Raw genomic sequence first — 16,781 nt, 5'->3', positions numbered from 1 at the left:
ATTTCATTCAATATTGTCAGAGATTTGTTCCCAACGGATATCGTTAAAAGCTTTATGAATTCTAAAGTTCATAACCGAAATATCATGTTGATTCATATATGTAACACGAAACCATACCAAAATGTATTTTGATATATGTATAGGTACGCCATGTTTATTTCTCGATTTATTTTACATTTTTGATTGCATATGAACGAAGGAAAAAAAGTAACTCCAATAGAATACATATTCAAATTGCATACATCAGTAGATTGATAAGTATATTGTAATATATAAAGTATAAAACCAAAAACTAGGTGGACCATTGAGCTGGTACCTAATCCCTATGGCGACAATCCTTAAGCTGTAAACTACAAAGCCACAGCTTCCTCTTATAAAGTGCTGTAACTAGACTCTTCACCCACTTAGCTGCTATACATGTACCTTAAATCCTTTAAAATGAAATTTCATTAGAATTGTGGACTGTTTAAAATGGATTTCCTCGCGGCTGGAGTCATAATTCATGAGTATAACGACCGCACAATTTGACCAGAGTTGACTAAGTTTAACATTTAGTTTGAAGACAATAAATAGTAATATATATAATTAGTTATTCTTGGAAGAATAATTAGGATGATATAGATTGGGTGGGACGTTAACAATTATGAGTTCTTTTGGAACGAAGTTGTGAAAGGGGGCTAGACGAAAAAAATTCTTACGAAAAGTGGTCACGACACTTTTTGCTAGAGTTGTAAGCCGTGCGGCGTGCGCGTGGTTCTCTGTCTGTCTCTCTAACTTAACACTTCGTTCCATCCGGATGTCCCTTGACATCGCTCAAGTTTTTTTTTAAATTAAGTTATTCATCAATAACACTTAAGTATAGAACGTTTTAATAAGTAACAAATAAAGAAAACATGATGGATAAGAGAAACTCTACATTTTAGTCAAACTATGTTAGTAAAACGTTAATTAAATGATATATTTTACTCGAAAACGAATACCCGCGCGGCTGACAATGAACAATTGTTTTGCTACCCCTGATTTATAACATTCAATTACAGAAGTATTTACTCAAGCCCAATAATTACACACAGCTTTATCTACGTAATTAGAACTACCACTGTAACAATTGAATTGCATAGTAATGATATTCAGACGCAATTAGTTTACATACAGTAACAATGTAAATATAGAACGTGGAAGTTTGTTATCTTGCTGGAAATAGGCAAGGAGTTCCGCACAATCTTAAAGTCTTGGAGCTTTAATAAAATTGGTTATTGATAAGGATCTTTGCACAAGCTGCTCGACTGGAAATATTGTTAGCTAGTGGATTGTTTGCACTTGCATAACGTTTGTCCACTCAGCTGAACGAGTACGCTCTGATGTAATGAATTTTAAACCTCTTATAAGTGATTATTTTCCTGCGGCAAATATGGCAAAAAGAAAATTGAGAATGTTGTCTTTCGATGGAAAATTTCAGGAAAATAAATCTAAGGTACCTAAGTATTGAATGACTGTGTAGTTTGCAAGTTTTTAAGAGTTAATAGATAAAAATTGTCACAATTGTCGGTAAATTGCTTTGATTTGAACAATAGAAACATATTATGCTGTGGTTTCATGAACTAGCAGTTAATAATACCTAATTTAAAATATAATTATGAGAAAATTCAACATAACAATAACAAGGAAGTGGTTAACATTTACTTTGAAAGTCTTTCCAAAAATAACCCTACAGTTTGTTTCCGTCATAGCATAATTCTGTTTCTTACATAACTTTTCTTGAAGAAGTGAAGCCTTATCAAAAGTTATGTAAGATTTTAGAATAATGGTGCTATTAATAGCTTAACATCGTCAGGAATAAAGCATTTAATGAATATTAATGTATTGTTTGTTTTTGTTATACCATGGCTATTGTTGTGAATTAATCAGGCAAGTACACACTAGTACATTCATTTAAATTTAGGAGGTATATTACTAACCGAATAGCTCTTAGTTTGAAACTACTGCGTTAGTTCCGCATCGTAGCGGTGAATTTGGTCAGCACTGCACTCTGCGTGGTTACTCATATTCCGACCAAATTGACCTATTCGATTTGAAAATTAGCATATCAAAGCATCATGCACGAATTAAGGCGGACCATTTTTATAAATGAGAAATTTTGAGTGATTTTTAATGTGTAGACTGTAGAGCAATGGGGGAATTAAAGAAAATTGTGAATATCACTTTTGAACATCGTATCGGGAAGGTAAGAGCATACATATTATAGATAATAAATATGTACGTATATTATCAATCACTGGTTACGTATTAATTTCATATTATTGTATTTAGATACCCCGTCATTCGGAATTATCTAACCAAATCCACCTCATATATTTTTAAATAGAAATAAAATAAATATTAGTATCGATGTGAAGGAATTCTAACTCATTAATAATAGTTTTTATGATATGCCATATTGTATCAGTGAATAATTTAATCAAAACATCCAAGGTATGAATCATAAGGTGTCACGAAAGTGATTGGATATTTTGGTTCAACATTTAGGTATCGTTCGATTTGCCCATTGTTTAAAAAAATATTTATTTACGCGATTCAGTTGAATATATTCAAAAGCTAACAAAATTTAAAACAACAATAAATTATTTTCTTTTCTTCAATTAAAAATATATTATGACGAATAATTGCCCTCGGGGCTCACTGAAAATCGGTGCTGTGACGTTTTTTTTTTTTACGTCACAGATGTTCACCGAGTGATTTCCCCTTTTAATGGTATCATGCTTCACAGACTACACACTTCAATGTGTATTTTTAAGTATTGTAGTAAGTAAGTATTGTAGCATATAAGTATTGTATAAATTGTTTTTCATTATGTATGTGTGAGGCTATGTGTCATTAAATAAACGTTTTTTCTTTCTTTCTTTTCTTTCAATGTTAAATGAGTAAAATGTAGAGTTTTTCATGGACGGATTTCAAATTTTAAAATAAACAAGTAAATTTTAACTTAAATCAAATGAAAGTATAACTAGTTTCAAACTAAATTGATTATATAACAAATATGGGCGGCGTTTGTTTTATTTAGCAACTGCGGAAGCGAGCAATCGTGTTTCTGTATGTAAATTGGTTTTATGCGCGCCGAAGATTTAATGAATTCGCCTTTGTTTACATGCACGACCACTATTTGTATATGCAATAGACGATTTTTTAACCATGTGGTAGATACTGTATTTTAATAAAGTAATAAAAATGGATAGCAGTTAGCACCTCTCAGATTCATATGAATAACAGCTGCATATTCACTTATATCATCTGCAGTAGTGAAAACGGTATGAAAATTCTAATAGAAGATATTGTTCATTTAAGTTTTGCCCACGGTTTTGTGATTTTTTTTAATTCACAAAATATACCATCTTTTATGATATTATGATATTGTGAAAATTTATGTACATACATTTATTATTCTAACAAACCTGCTCTTGGGCATTCAAATAAAAGTAGAGTTCATTTTAGTACATTTTTATTTTTCAACAAAATATATTTAAAAAATGAGCTCTCCTCGTTTTTGTTTAGTACAATAAGTACGTAAGGTTTCAAAGCTTCTTGATTCTTTTTATACATGTTCGTTAAATGACATATAGAGTTCGACGTGTTTTCGAAATATTCAAATTATAATATGAGTCGAATGGTGGACTTTAATTAATACTCACAGGATAGGCTTATCAACTATTATAAAAAAAGCGCTTGACGTTACAAGGAAGGCTTATTTAAAGATTAACGTTTCATTATGAACAAACTTCTGATGAGATGATCTTTGTTGGACTTACAAGTTGTCTGTAATTATCTTAAATATCTTTTCTTTGACTGCCGCCTTACAAACGATGTGATTAACAAAAGTTATTAAGTATCTCCCTTTTCCTCGATAAGTTTTCCTTTAATTCCGGAAAATCGTACCATCTTAATTGTGTAACACATTACTTAATTTATAATGTTTATAATGTATCGCAAAACCAGAATGTATAAATATTAAATTCATTTGTTATGGCTGTAAACTCAGAAATCATAATAAACACAGAATATTATATTTTGAGAAAATTTCAAACGGACTTTGTTCAAGTTTGAATGAAACGCTAACGAACCTTTTTAATTCATGTCACGTCATATGAAATTCATACTAAGTTGTACACACTCACGTACTTTATATTCAAAATTGTGTGATATTTTAGAGGAGTCTAGTGCGTCATAGAGTTTGTGAAAATAACGCATTAAATAATATTTAAAATACAAAGCAGATCTTGATTTTGATTTAACAAAATATAACAAGACGGCAAAAAGAAAAAGGATTATATTTTTAGCTATTTATCAACTACATTGGTGTAACAGTTTGAATGTTTTCTCTCAGACTTGTTATAAAACTAGGTAACTAACTTAAATTAGTTCACATTAGTTTCCAAACCAATATGTATGTTGTGTGACAACTGATAACTGATGATAGTCATACAGACCGCCTACCCATATCAAAGATTTCCTTTAAATGTCTTTAGGCATTCGTATCAAAATCTCTCTGATAGGGTCTAATAGAATCAATTTGCTGTCCAAACGTATTTGTATCGATCATGATGTGTCTTAAATAGGTTCTGTTTGGTATAGCGTGACAATTTTGCTATATTCGATCTGATATAAATAGGACTCCATCTCAGTCGATGAACAAACTTAAATGTGAGTTGGGAAGTATTTTTATGAAAGTTATTAGCCTATTTTGGTAGAGGACGTTGTATTATTAGAATTCTTTATCTATTTTTTTATCACCCATAAAATAAGTCTTTATAAATACTATCATAAAGATTCCAATTATGAAACTTAAAATTGTCAAAGAAGTTTTGTTCTGCTCAATCGAAAGTTAATAATACGAGTAATAAAGAGCTGATATTAATTTTGAGTTTTTAAAATATCGCCTACAAAGACTTCGAAAGAGCCCTTGATAAAATTTACTTCTAATTTTAAACTTGATCGGTGTCATTAAATATTCAAAATCACAACTGGAAAGTTGAGTTCGTTAAATGTACGGAACACGAAGTCGATCCACAAGTGGTAAGTAGATAACAGTTGAACGCTATACTGGTATTAAGAAGTACTACCGTCACTTAGTTCCGCGAAGTAAAACACATTAATTACTCAAACTGCTGGTGCGTTAAACGCGCCATCTTTGAACTTTATAAAGCTTTTAGTGTGGAATAACAAGTCATTTTTGTTCAACAGTTTTCTACTCACTAATTTGTAATATATATTTTTAATTAATTAAGGCTTAACGTGGATTTATATCGAAAATCAAATTACTGGCCGTGAGGTGAATTTAATAATCTATTTTACCAGCACACAAAATTCTTATAAATTGCTTGTAAGTAGAATAATTGAGTAGGTATACATTCAAATAAAGAGATAAGCAAAATGTAATTTCGCGTAAGAACATCCAAATCTGGATTTATTAAATAGAAAACAAGTATCATAATACAAAATGGGGAAACTTAAATTTCTCGACGATAATAACCAAGTTATAAATAGGTTACATGAAGATATAAAAAGTAATTTTTCGGAAGTTAGTAACACGAATTGCGTAATATTTGACATCTCATCTTTCTGGTATCATTGGGCTGGAAAATAATATTTGTAATTTAATATAGGTTTGTTATTTTTTGTGAATTCTCGGTCGCTACGTCTCTTACATTATAAAGCTTGCTTCAACATTTGTATAAACACCCAGTGTATAATTTAATCTTTTTATAGAATCAATTTTAGGCATCGCAGAAAATGTGATCTGATTTCATATTTTTAATACCTTATTTATTAGAAATTAGTTAGTCTTAAGTGTCGGAAGCAAGACGGATCTTGTACTTATTGCATTCAAATTGGCGATTGACAAAGAAATTATTATTAAGATATTATTTAAAAAAAAATATAAATGATAAAGTAACTCAATGATTTCGTAGTAGTGTAAAAAAAATAAGATTTCTACTATCCACGAAAATTTTTCATGATTTCGCTAAGATATTTCACAAAATATTAAACCACATAATTTCAGTGAATGATCCCCAGTTCTATAATAATGAATCATTAAATTTGAAGGAGGAAAAAGGCCGTATCGATCAATTCTATCCTTGAGGTACCCGGCACGCGGAATACAAAGTTTCAATTACTCCAATGTGCCGCCTGGAGTCTATTTTATACTGGGAAAATAAATATAGCAATTCTCTACAGTGTTGCCTTTGATACCATATATATAGATTATAGCTTATTGTAACTCTACTTCGTATAAGTATAATTTTATCTTCTTTTGTGTTATTGCTGGTTCATTAACGAGATCTTTGTTTTAAGTGAAGCTCGTATTGTATTAACTTGTAAAAAAAACGTTGTTAATTTGATTGCCAAGTAAGTTATAAGTGTAAGTAAAGTCTAGAAATTATTTCGCATTATTCACACATTGTTATCTTATTTCATACGAATATTAAAATGTGTCTTTATTTTACGAAGACGTTCAGAACAAATACAAGAATTGAGTGATGTCTTCGTGTAATCCATCAATTAAATATAATACAAGAAAAACAATTTTACTTTATTTTGTCATGAAGGGAGGACAAATTTTACTATGAAGTAGGTATAACGGTTACAATATCTTAATTTATTAAAAAAGAAAGAAAAAAACCGTTGTTTAATTCGAATTGATTAATTTTCGCGGAATACTTGGTAAACTTTTTAAATTGATAATATGAGTTTGTATTAATTGAGTTGATTTCAGATTTGTCTATTTTTCAAGATAGGCTAAGGATAAAATGTCCTCAAAATGCGGAAAATGAAAAAAATATTAAAAAAAATAACGACAATGTTCCTATTGGGAGCCGACGAAGTTACGCAGGTCAGCTAGTTTTGTTAGGTAAACTGTCTTCTAACTTAAAGTTATTATTTATATTTCAGCCATTCCTAAACCTTTATATTTATTATTTATTCGCAGCTACTCATATTTTTGGGTGTCAATACCTATCATTCATTTCTTCCCTTTTACTTTCATCTTATATTTTGTTTTCACATCAAACACGTTAAGTAACAAGTCAAGAATTGTCTTCGTAAAATATCTCACAACATAAGAAACGTTTTAGTTTATATTTATAACATTTGGATCAAATAATTATTATTTCATAAATTTTTAAACTTTTTGTATCTGTTTAATTAATCTGTTTCTAAAAACAAGGAATTTAGGACAATCATTAGGCAAGGGTTGGGATTGCGCATTGGTATTATGTATTCGGTTTAAAAACAACAAGAGACAAACCAATATCTTGAAAAAAATCTTTCAGCTCTTCTTAATCTTTTCATTTCTTAGATATCCTTTAAAAGAGATCTTACTGAGGGGTACTTGAAGTTGTACATTTTCAGTTAACTTAAAGATAAATTGTTTAAATTCGGTTATTTAATTGGTTAACATCGACATTTTTTTTCCTTTTTCCAGTAGTGTGAGCGCATGTGTTAACTAAATAAGTCCGCCCATAGCGCGGAAATCAACCTGCTTCCGTTTACTTCATTAGGTATGCCTTATTGCCTCGCTCTGCGAATCGTGATAAAATATCATATATTTGTTTCCCATTAAGTATACATATAAATAAGAAAACAATCGCAATTCTTAACAATGCCTTTGATACTAAATTGCCTTTATGTTGTGTATAGAATTGGGAAATGTAGTGTAGATCATTATGTATACTCTTTTTTATTCCTAAATTTAATTATTAAAAACCTGAAAATAATCTAAAGGAATCCTGCTCTCTACCTACAACCTCGTTTCAACCTACTCGTAGACATTTTTAAGGAAAACGTCAAAATCTCTAATTTTGCGAATTGGCCTCGTCAGTTTCTTAAGAAAAGCCCATTTAATTTAATCAGAAAAGCAAACAATACCAAAAGCTAATGGGCGAGGGAGCGAAATAAGCTTTCTTGATTTGTGATCACAATCCGTTCTTTATTTATACAATAAATTATAAAGCTTTCCTTAAATACATCATCGTTCTTAAATTAATTAACGTGTAAATAATGATGACAGTTAAAAGTTTTAACAACAATTACATACAAAATGGCAGAATTACAATATTCTCTACAAATTAATGCTAATTACACATTTAATTGTGAAGAACATAAATTTCGCAATTAAAACACAACAAAAATCATGAAATTAAAAATAAAACAGTAAGCAAATAAAAATTTCAAGCCACTTAAAAAACCATCGATCATAACTTAAAAACAATCACAAAAGTCGAATAAAACGCAACCAAAGCGTTTGAAGCGGCGATAAAAGCGCGACACAGGTAAACTTACGTTGTGTACGCGACTCCGTGTGTCGAGAGGCACTACAACACCATGCGTTTTGTTATGCCGGCGCAAGGGAACGCGTGACGTCCGCACGAGCGTCGTCCACGGAGGTTGGGCAGATACTGAGAAGGCTCTGCCAGGCGGCGGCGCACGGCGCAGACCGCCCACGGCTGCCGTCATGCCTCTTACCCCACAATCACTACGAAATAATATCACGCCGAATAAATTCACGCGTTATTGCAATTCGACTTATTCAATTTGTTTGTAATCATATTTGCTTATAAATATTGTAGTATAAGGTGTTTGGTGCCTTGAACCTTGACATTTTTGTTTTTTGAGGTTTTTTGAAACTCAAAACTTGGTTCGACAATGTTCTAGTACAATATTAAAGAAAGAAAGAAGTAAAAAATTAAATAATAGATATACTCTACATTCTACACTCTACACGCTTTATTCCTACGTAACCTGTTTGAATTTCACGTTGTTTGTACGTTATATTATATTGCATAATATACCTACGTATTTAAAAATAATGAATCTGTGATATTTTTTTTTTTACATATTTATAAGTGTGATCATAGAGCACGTCTTAACACAGACAACATTCAGACCTTTAAAAAATTATCCTACAAAGTTTATACTTTGTAGATACACTAAATACATGAAGCATCCTTCATCATTCAAAATACCAAATATAACACAATGCATAGCAACAAGAAGTAAATACGTAAAACATAAATCTTAAAATATAAGACTTCGCCGTTTAATTATCCGTGATGTCCCCGGTACTTGTATTTTCCGCCAGCTTCGCTACTCTATCTTTGTTTTTAATAAATAAAAAGCAAATAAGGACGTTATTGAGACTCAATTCCTAAGAAATACTTAATAATATATTATGTGGGTGGAATGAATTAAATCTGAGAGAAAAAGCTTGCTGCCAAGAAAGGCTTTGATAGCATTTTTGCGTTGATAGCTTAATACACAGTTGGCTTGAAGTGAAACCTTCATTCTTAATAATGCATTATTCGGCATTTTATGGTTATAAGATTTATGTAGTACTAGCGGTCCGCCCCGGCTTCGCCCGTGGTACATAATATTTACGTTTTCTCTACATAAGAACCATCCTCGTACTTCAAGGAATATAATAAAAAAAGAATTATCGAAATCGGTTCAGCCGTTCTCGATTTGCGATTCATTTTTATTTATAAGAAGAAGATTAATGAAAACCCTTTATTGGGTAAATAATATAAAAACTACAATTAGGTAGGTATAAATACCAAAAAGTGCAAAAGGTTTTTCCTATAAGTATTTGCATTTCAAACAACCTTTATATTTCAACTAGACCATAGCTTAAATTTAACTGAAATCAAAAAATCATTTCCCAAAACCAGAGCAATTTCTAGAAACATTCGTAGCACGGATGAGATTTTATGTTTTAAATGACAGTAGTAATTTCATCTCCATTCGAGATTCCTTGAATGAACCGTGACCCCGCTCGAATGTGAAATGCCAATGCTTCTTAGTAGACCGAGTATTGGATCTGGCAACTGTACAAATAAGTTACGAGTATGAGTGAATTACCAAAACTGTTAAGAATATTCGGAAAATCTAATTTATAACGCCTTTTGAACAATACAAACTCTTTATGAACGGTTAATTCAATCATATCTTTCCAAAAGTATGAAAACATATGTAGGGGTTTGTGCACGTGGTGGTGCATGGTATGGTGCACAGAAAAACTCTAGTAAATAAATAAAGAAATAAATAAATAAATCCCATAAATAAAATGATTACGTAACAACTCGTAATGTTTTGTTTGTCGCTGTTAAAACTATCAAAATAGTGACGAATGCCCGGCATATAATTTGATGGATATCTATGTCTATTTCACTGATTACACCTGCTTCATATTTTTATTCATTTGCAATTGAGATAATGTAAAGGGAGGAATTACTCTCTTTTCCCGTGGGGATATGGCAGGCGTATTTTCCATCTCCTGTACTGTGTTTATCATCTAAGAAATTTATTTAACTTCACATATTGTAATATGCGATTTTTCTTTACTTTTTATTACAAATTCTTGTTTGTTTATGTATGTGCGCCTTAATATCGTTTCATAATTTACTCATAATATATATATTATGAGTAAATTATGAAACGAACTGAGAACTTTTCTTGATATATATATATATATATATCAAGAAAAGTTCTCAGTTTACCGAGAACAGTTCTTCGAATTATGCCTACATAGCAACTAAAATTTATGTGTAAATTGATTATTGATATTGGATGTAAGCAGAGAATATTTTGAGCTATAAATGAAATGGAGCAGATTGCATCGAATATAGAAATCCTTCACAGAATCTTGAATGAGATACAGCTTTGTTACGTTACCGCAGATTGGAATTGTTAAAGTGTTAAGCTATTGCATAGCTTCTATCGCGGGCCTTGAGCGCGGGGACCGAATCGAGAAATTCCGTAACGAAAAAACCTCACGCTCCCCACTCCGACGGGCTCGGAGGTGTGGCTTGAAGGCATGCTATGCAATTATAGCTTTACCGCGGCAGTCCCCGAGTGCCACACGTCTTTTTTTATTAATTATAGAATAAAGTAGGATTTCTAATTCTCATTTTACGATTCCAATGAGTCACATTATTTAATTGTTTTACTTCGCACGTTAAAAGTTTTTATGACTTCTCGTATACACTAAGGCTCTATGCTCTAATGCTCGTTAGTCATATTTTCCAACAAAAGGTTGACACCGATGGTTGACACTAATTTCGTAGAATTAGATTTGTCAAGCTTTAACAAAATATCGTGACGTATACACATTGTAGGTACCTATAAAAGTAAAGCAAAGTTTATTTAAAAAACCTATTAGGTCTAAGTAAAAATGAAAGTTCTTTGTATGACTTTTTTCTCCAAGAAAGAAATGTATATCTGTAATCTAATTTTGTATAAAGTAACTTAAAAGTGTAGTATAAATGACTATTTTAAGTTGTTTGATTTGAAAGCAATTTAGACAGAACAAAGTTCTGGTTTTGAAGTAGCGGTCTATCTGCTTTGCTTTGGTTTCACAAGTCTGAAAATGTAACCCCTTTGTTTGTACTGCAGTTTTACGAGTTAAACTGTAACTCAACTTACTATTACAAGTTTCTCAGTTTAATTACTGATAAAAATAAAGTACCAAGTTATAAAAACTGAATTTCCCTTTTTTGACTGTCTATATTGATAGTTTTTATATTTTATACTCCGCTCCTATTAGTCGTAATAATAATCTCTAGCCCCGTAGCCTACCACGCTATACGGAATATCAAAATCGAATATATTTTTTCAAATTAAATCAGTAGTTCCTTTAATTAAGGGTTTCATAACAGCATCATATAAATTCCTCGTGGCATATAAAGTTCTTACTCCACTGGCCTTGACAATGCTACTGAATTGACCTAAGGCCAGTGTAAATTTCAAATGCGTAATCCAAAAATGTTGGCTCGAACTCCATTTGGCTAGCTTGTACGACTTGGTCAAGGTTCTACGCACGATCTCGTGAAATATGCTTGCAGTTTTTTACAATTATTTTTACTTTCTAGAATGTTTTCATTTTTAAGATGATGCGACTCCAATGTGTTGTGTTCGTTATAAAATCAACTAACAGTTAATTTATAAATTTTGAACAAAGCTCGCATTTTGTTAACGTTAATCATTTTAATGCTTTTATAATTATGTGTTCAGTATTCAGATCCTATACCAGCTGTGTGAAATGTGCGACTCTTCCTTTGATATTATTACACGTTTTAATAATGAAAGAGCAAAGCAAATTAGCATAATTAAACGCAAATAAAAAACATATTTGCTTTGTCGGAAATTCTCCCGCATGGTTGGACTTAACTGGATTTTTTCCGGTTGGCAACAGTGCAAGAAAAATTATATGGGATGGTTTGTAATATTTTATACTAGGTTTTTCTTACGATATAAAGGTGGGCGATTCACCTGCGGATATTACGTCGGAAGCTAGTGGGCGATGAGCTTAACATCGGGTCACGTCAGCTTGTTTGATAGCTTGACGCAAATAAAGTAATACAGTCTTTATATTTAATCATTTATGTAATTCTGCGGAATGAGGTGTTTCAGAGGGTATCAATGTGTAAGAAATTTGATTTAAATTTCAGTGTACAAAAAATCTTGAAGATATTAAAACAATACGGTTATTTAGGCAGTTTATCCTACCTCCTAATTTATATAATTCTTAATACCTCATTAAAAGGAACGGTTTTTAAGAATGCTATAAATAGAGCCGAATTTTCAAAATGGAAGAATTTTCAAATAATATCCGTAATTTATTTTACCTTAAAATTTCACCGCGTTGATGCAATAAGCTTACAAAGAAATTAAATTGATAGCAAAAATTAACACGAGCTGGGCGTCTATGTTTCCATTTAATTTTGCAATTTTCCATAGTATTAACCCTGATTAATTAAAAAATCCATGAACTAGCTAATGAATTTAAAATTTAAAGTGATGTTAATTAATTACTACAGTTCTGTAGAAAAGGTTTTTATGAAAATGTTCTTACTAAACGAGTATTTTATACGTTATATAAAAGGTTTTGTAATAAATTTTGAAAGCGTTCATCACACTCGCCCGTAATTCCGGGCTCAGATTGTAGATTTATGACTTATATATTGAAATTAATTAGCGCTAACATGATATTTAGTATGCGAACCTGACGGGTAAAGGTGTTGTTCTATTTGCGAAATATGAAAGTTCAAATTAGGCTATTTTCGTTCGTCATCATTCTCGAAAGTATTTGTTTGCATTTATTTATAAATACAAAGGAGAATGGGCAAATTGGGCCTGAAACTTGGGCTAAGACCAATACACACGAAATATTGTTTTTGTGATAGATCATTACACATACCTTACGAAAAAAATAAAATAAAAAAATAAATCAACCGGGTTCTTGTACAGTCAAGGCAAAAAGTTTTATTTATTTGGCTTTTATTTTGCGCACAATAACGGTGTTTTTAATTCGAGTGAAGTAAGTATAAATCTAAATGTCACTGGAGTGACTGAGTTTAACCACAAAAAACGTCTAACTACGTTAAATTATAATAAACACGGTATAGGTACCTGTTACAAAACATAATATTAGTGTATTTTGCTTATTAGAAGGCTTAAGATTAGTACGTATTTGTAAGTGAAAGTGAATTGGAGTAACATAAAGATATTGTCATTGTCTTATAACAGTTATTTATTGCAAAAAATATTATACACAAAGAAATAAAACTTGATGTGACTGTACAAAAACCCGGTTGATTATTTTTTTATATATATTTTTCCCGTTATGTATGTGTTATGATCTATTATAAAAACAATATCTCATGTGTATTGGTCCAACTCAAGGGTTCAGGCCCAACTTCCATAGTAAAATGCCCATTCTCCTTTGCTGCCAATTTATACAATTTCCCTAGTTTATTCTTATATTATACCTTTCATTATGGTATGTTCATTCAGTAATAAATATATTCGGATAATCCTTAAAAAAAAGCTCGTTTTCTAATAAGCTTAATTTATTTAATCAGGTTTGTAATTCCAGACATGATATCGTTATTCAAATTAACAACATTTAAAGGTTGTACTATTTTTACAAAATGATTACTAAATGCCCACATAATACCCGAATAATCCTAGAACATTACATCTTGCTTAGAGTTAAAATAGCTTCGAACTGTTCCTAGAAAGAATACCGAAATACATTGAATTCAATGAAAAGAACAAAACGAGAAACTATTAAGAGCGCATATTCTATTTAACGCAAGTCAAAAACTCCGCGATCTATTACGATAGATCGCGGCTTGCGCTATCCTTTTACTATGAACAGCATAGGTCCACAGGACAGCGCCGAGCAACATGTCCTCTCTCTGGAAAGGCTCGCTGCCGACTGATTTTAATCGGGTCGCGCGCAGTGTTTTATAGTACTTTAAAAAAATTTGTAGAAAAATAATAGAGGTACCTTAGTTGATTTTTTAAATTTTATCTTATAAGTAAGACATTCTTTTATTGCAATATGTATAAATTATATTCAATAAAGTCAAATATCTTGGTGAAAATAATCATTTTGTCGACTATAATTTCTAAAAAAATTCACATTGTTCGGATTTTAATTTCGTAAGTTAGGAGTCCAAAATAAAAAAATCTTTTAACTAACTATTTTAATAAGGATTTTTGCAGTTAGTTAAAAATAATTGTATGTTAGATCTGTCAGCAATTTCAGATATTTTTAGCTTCGAAATTGACACTAAAAGTGAAATCAAGTAATCATCGGCTCAGTTATCTTGATGGTATTCAGAAATACTGTATTAATTGAAAAAAACTCTTAACTAACTACATAGACAATAAAATTTCCTAAAATTATTAGTAATTCATATGTTTGTAAGATAAGTGGTTGATGGACAATCTGGTTTGAAAAATCACATATTTGAGCCAAACAGCGCACGGACCGCGTACACGGCCTTAACAACTTTAACAATTGAAGCTCAGTATCATTGAAAGTGTGAAATGCATCCTTAATTAATATTTCAAACCAACAGTTTGTGGAATAATATCACCTTGACAATTACTAATTGGATTGCACCCGTGGACTGCGGATTCAAAGGAGCCATTTGCAACTTTATCGTTCTATATTTGTGTAGTGGACACCGCATTATTGATTCGAGTATATTAGTTTTAGCTAATATTAGCCTCTGTAAACATTGTATTACGCAATCTGTTGATGCTAAAGGCCTTTTCAAATAATGCTTTGATGATTTTCCTTCTTCTATACTTCTAATCAAGACGGGTGCAGTAGAGAAAAATAGAAGTACTTGGACATATTTAAAACATCTTTTGAAGATAAGTATAGTTCCCGGCGCGACAGGAAAAGATAAAAAAACATGTGGAGATTAACTTTTTACATCACGTACAACGAACATAGCTTCTAAACTTTATTCAAATGCACTAACATCAACTGAAATAAAATATCGGTTTTCTCTCTACAATTCTGCAATACTTTCAAAAGATTTTACATATTGTGTCTTTTACAGTGAAAGTTCATTTGATATTTTCTTCCTAAGAAAAGTATACGTAAGATGCACTTATCAAAGGTTCGATCAGTTGAATAATTGAACAGCGAAATGCGAGCACGAAACAAATTGGCGCGATCGACTTTTAATATATTTTATGGGCAATTTAGAAGCAGCTCTCAAACTACTTAAGCATCACATAAAACCTTAACTTCTTATCCGATGCTGGCTCATTTAATCTGCGTTTACTTTTACTAAATCGTCCTGAATTATCACGTTGTACGATACTGGGTTTTATTTGTTAATGTATAAAGTTTCGAGAATATAATCGTATATTACTTACAAGATATTAGTGAGCCTAACATTTTGAATGGAATTAATTATCTTTCAAACCGACTCATTAATTTAAATAATATTTATGAGACTCGATTATAAATCATACGTAGGTTACACTTAAACTATGATTTAGGTAATTGTTTTAACTTCCTTCGGGAATTCTGTTATTTAAAGAGTAATTTCTACCTATAATAATAAAAATCTATCCATATATCTTTGGTTATAATGTTAGATATGTAGCTTATCTTCTTAGAGTGAATCTAAACTACCATACACACTTTATATTGTAATCATCATCATCATCATTTTCAGCCTACATTTGTCCACTGCTGGACATAGGCCTCAGTCATGGCACGCCACTGAGCCCGGTCGTTCGCTCGTAAATATATTATATTGTAATGAAAGTCTTTAATTCCTACTTGCAGGTATTACCATATTTTTAACGCATAATCTCCATAAAAGTTGGTATCTTGACAACAGCAGTGAAGAGAAAATGAAACGGCAGCTTGTCAATTTGCGGGGATTCAAGTGTGGTATTCTTGGAAGTCGATTGCAGGAACGGCAGACCTTGACCGGCTCTCAGAGTATAAAGAATGTCCTTACTATACGGAAAACTTTATAAGAAACCTTTCCGTGGGCTATTCAAAGCTACTAGCTGTTTACTCATAGTTTGTATGACGCCTTGGTAAAGCTTCATCATTCTTTCTTTTTTAAATCATTTGCACTCGTTTATTATGCTACCTCATAAATTAATTTCAGTTTATGTTCATGGAAATCTACATGTTAATTTATTTCCAACACTTTTAATAAGAATAATTTATTACAGACTCATAATATTAATAAAGTGAAATCAGTTAATTAACTTGATAAAACTGGAGTTTCCATCGAAATCTTCTTTAGAGATTTTGTCCTAATTTCACTCCGACACAATTTTGCGTAGTTAGGTACTCATTTGAATAACGATATAATAATTGCAAAAACATTGAATAAAAAAACAAACAAGTAAATTAGATAATAAAGGATAATATTTACCCATGCTTTAATCATAATTAAATT

This window comes from Colias eurytheme, chromosome 14 (assembly GCF_061535395.1).
Source record: "Colias eurytheme isolate Ceu_HAF_F1 chromosome 14, ilColEury1 Martin Lab GWU primary, whole genome shotgun sequence".
Classification (NCBI taxonomy): Eukaryota; Metazoa; Arthropoda; class Insecta; order Lepidoptera; family Pieridae; genus Colias; species Colias eurytheme.
This window is presented reverse-complemented; position numbering follows the sequence as displayed.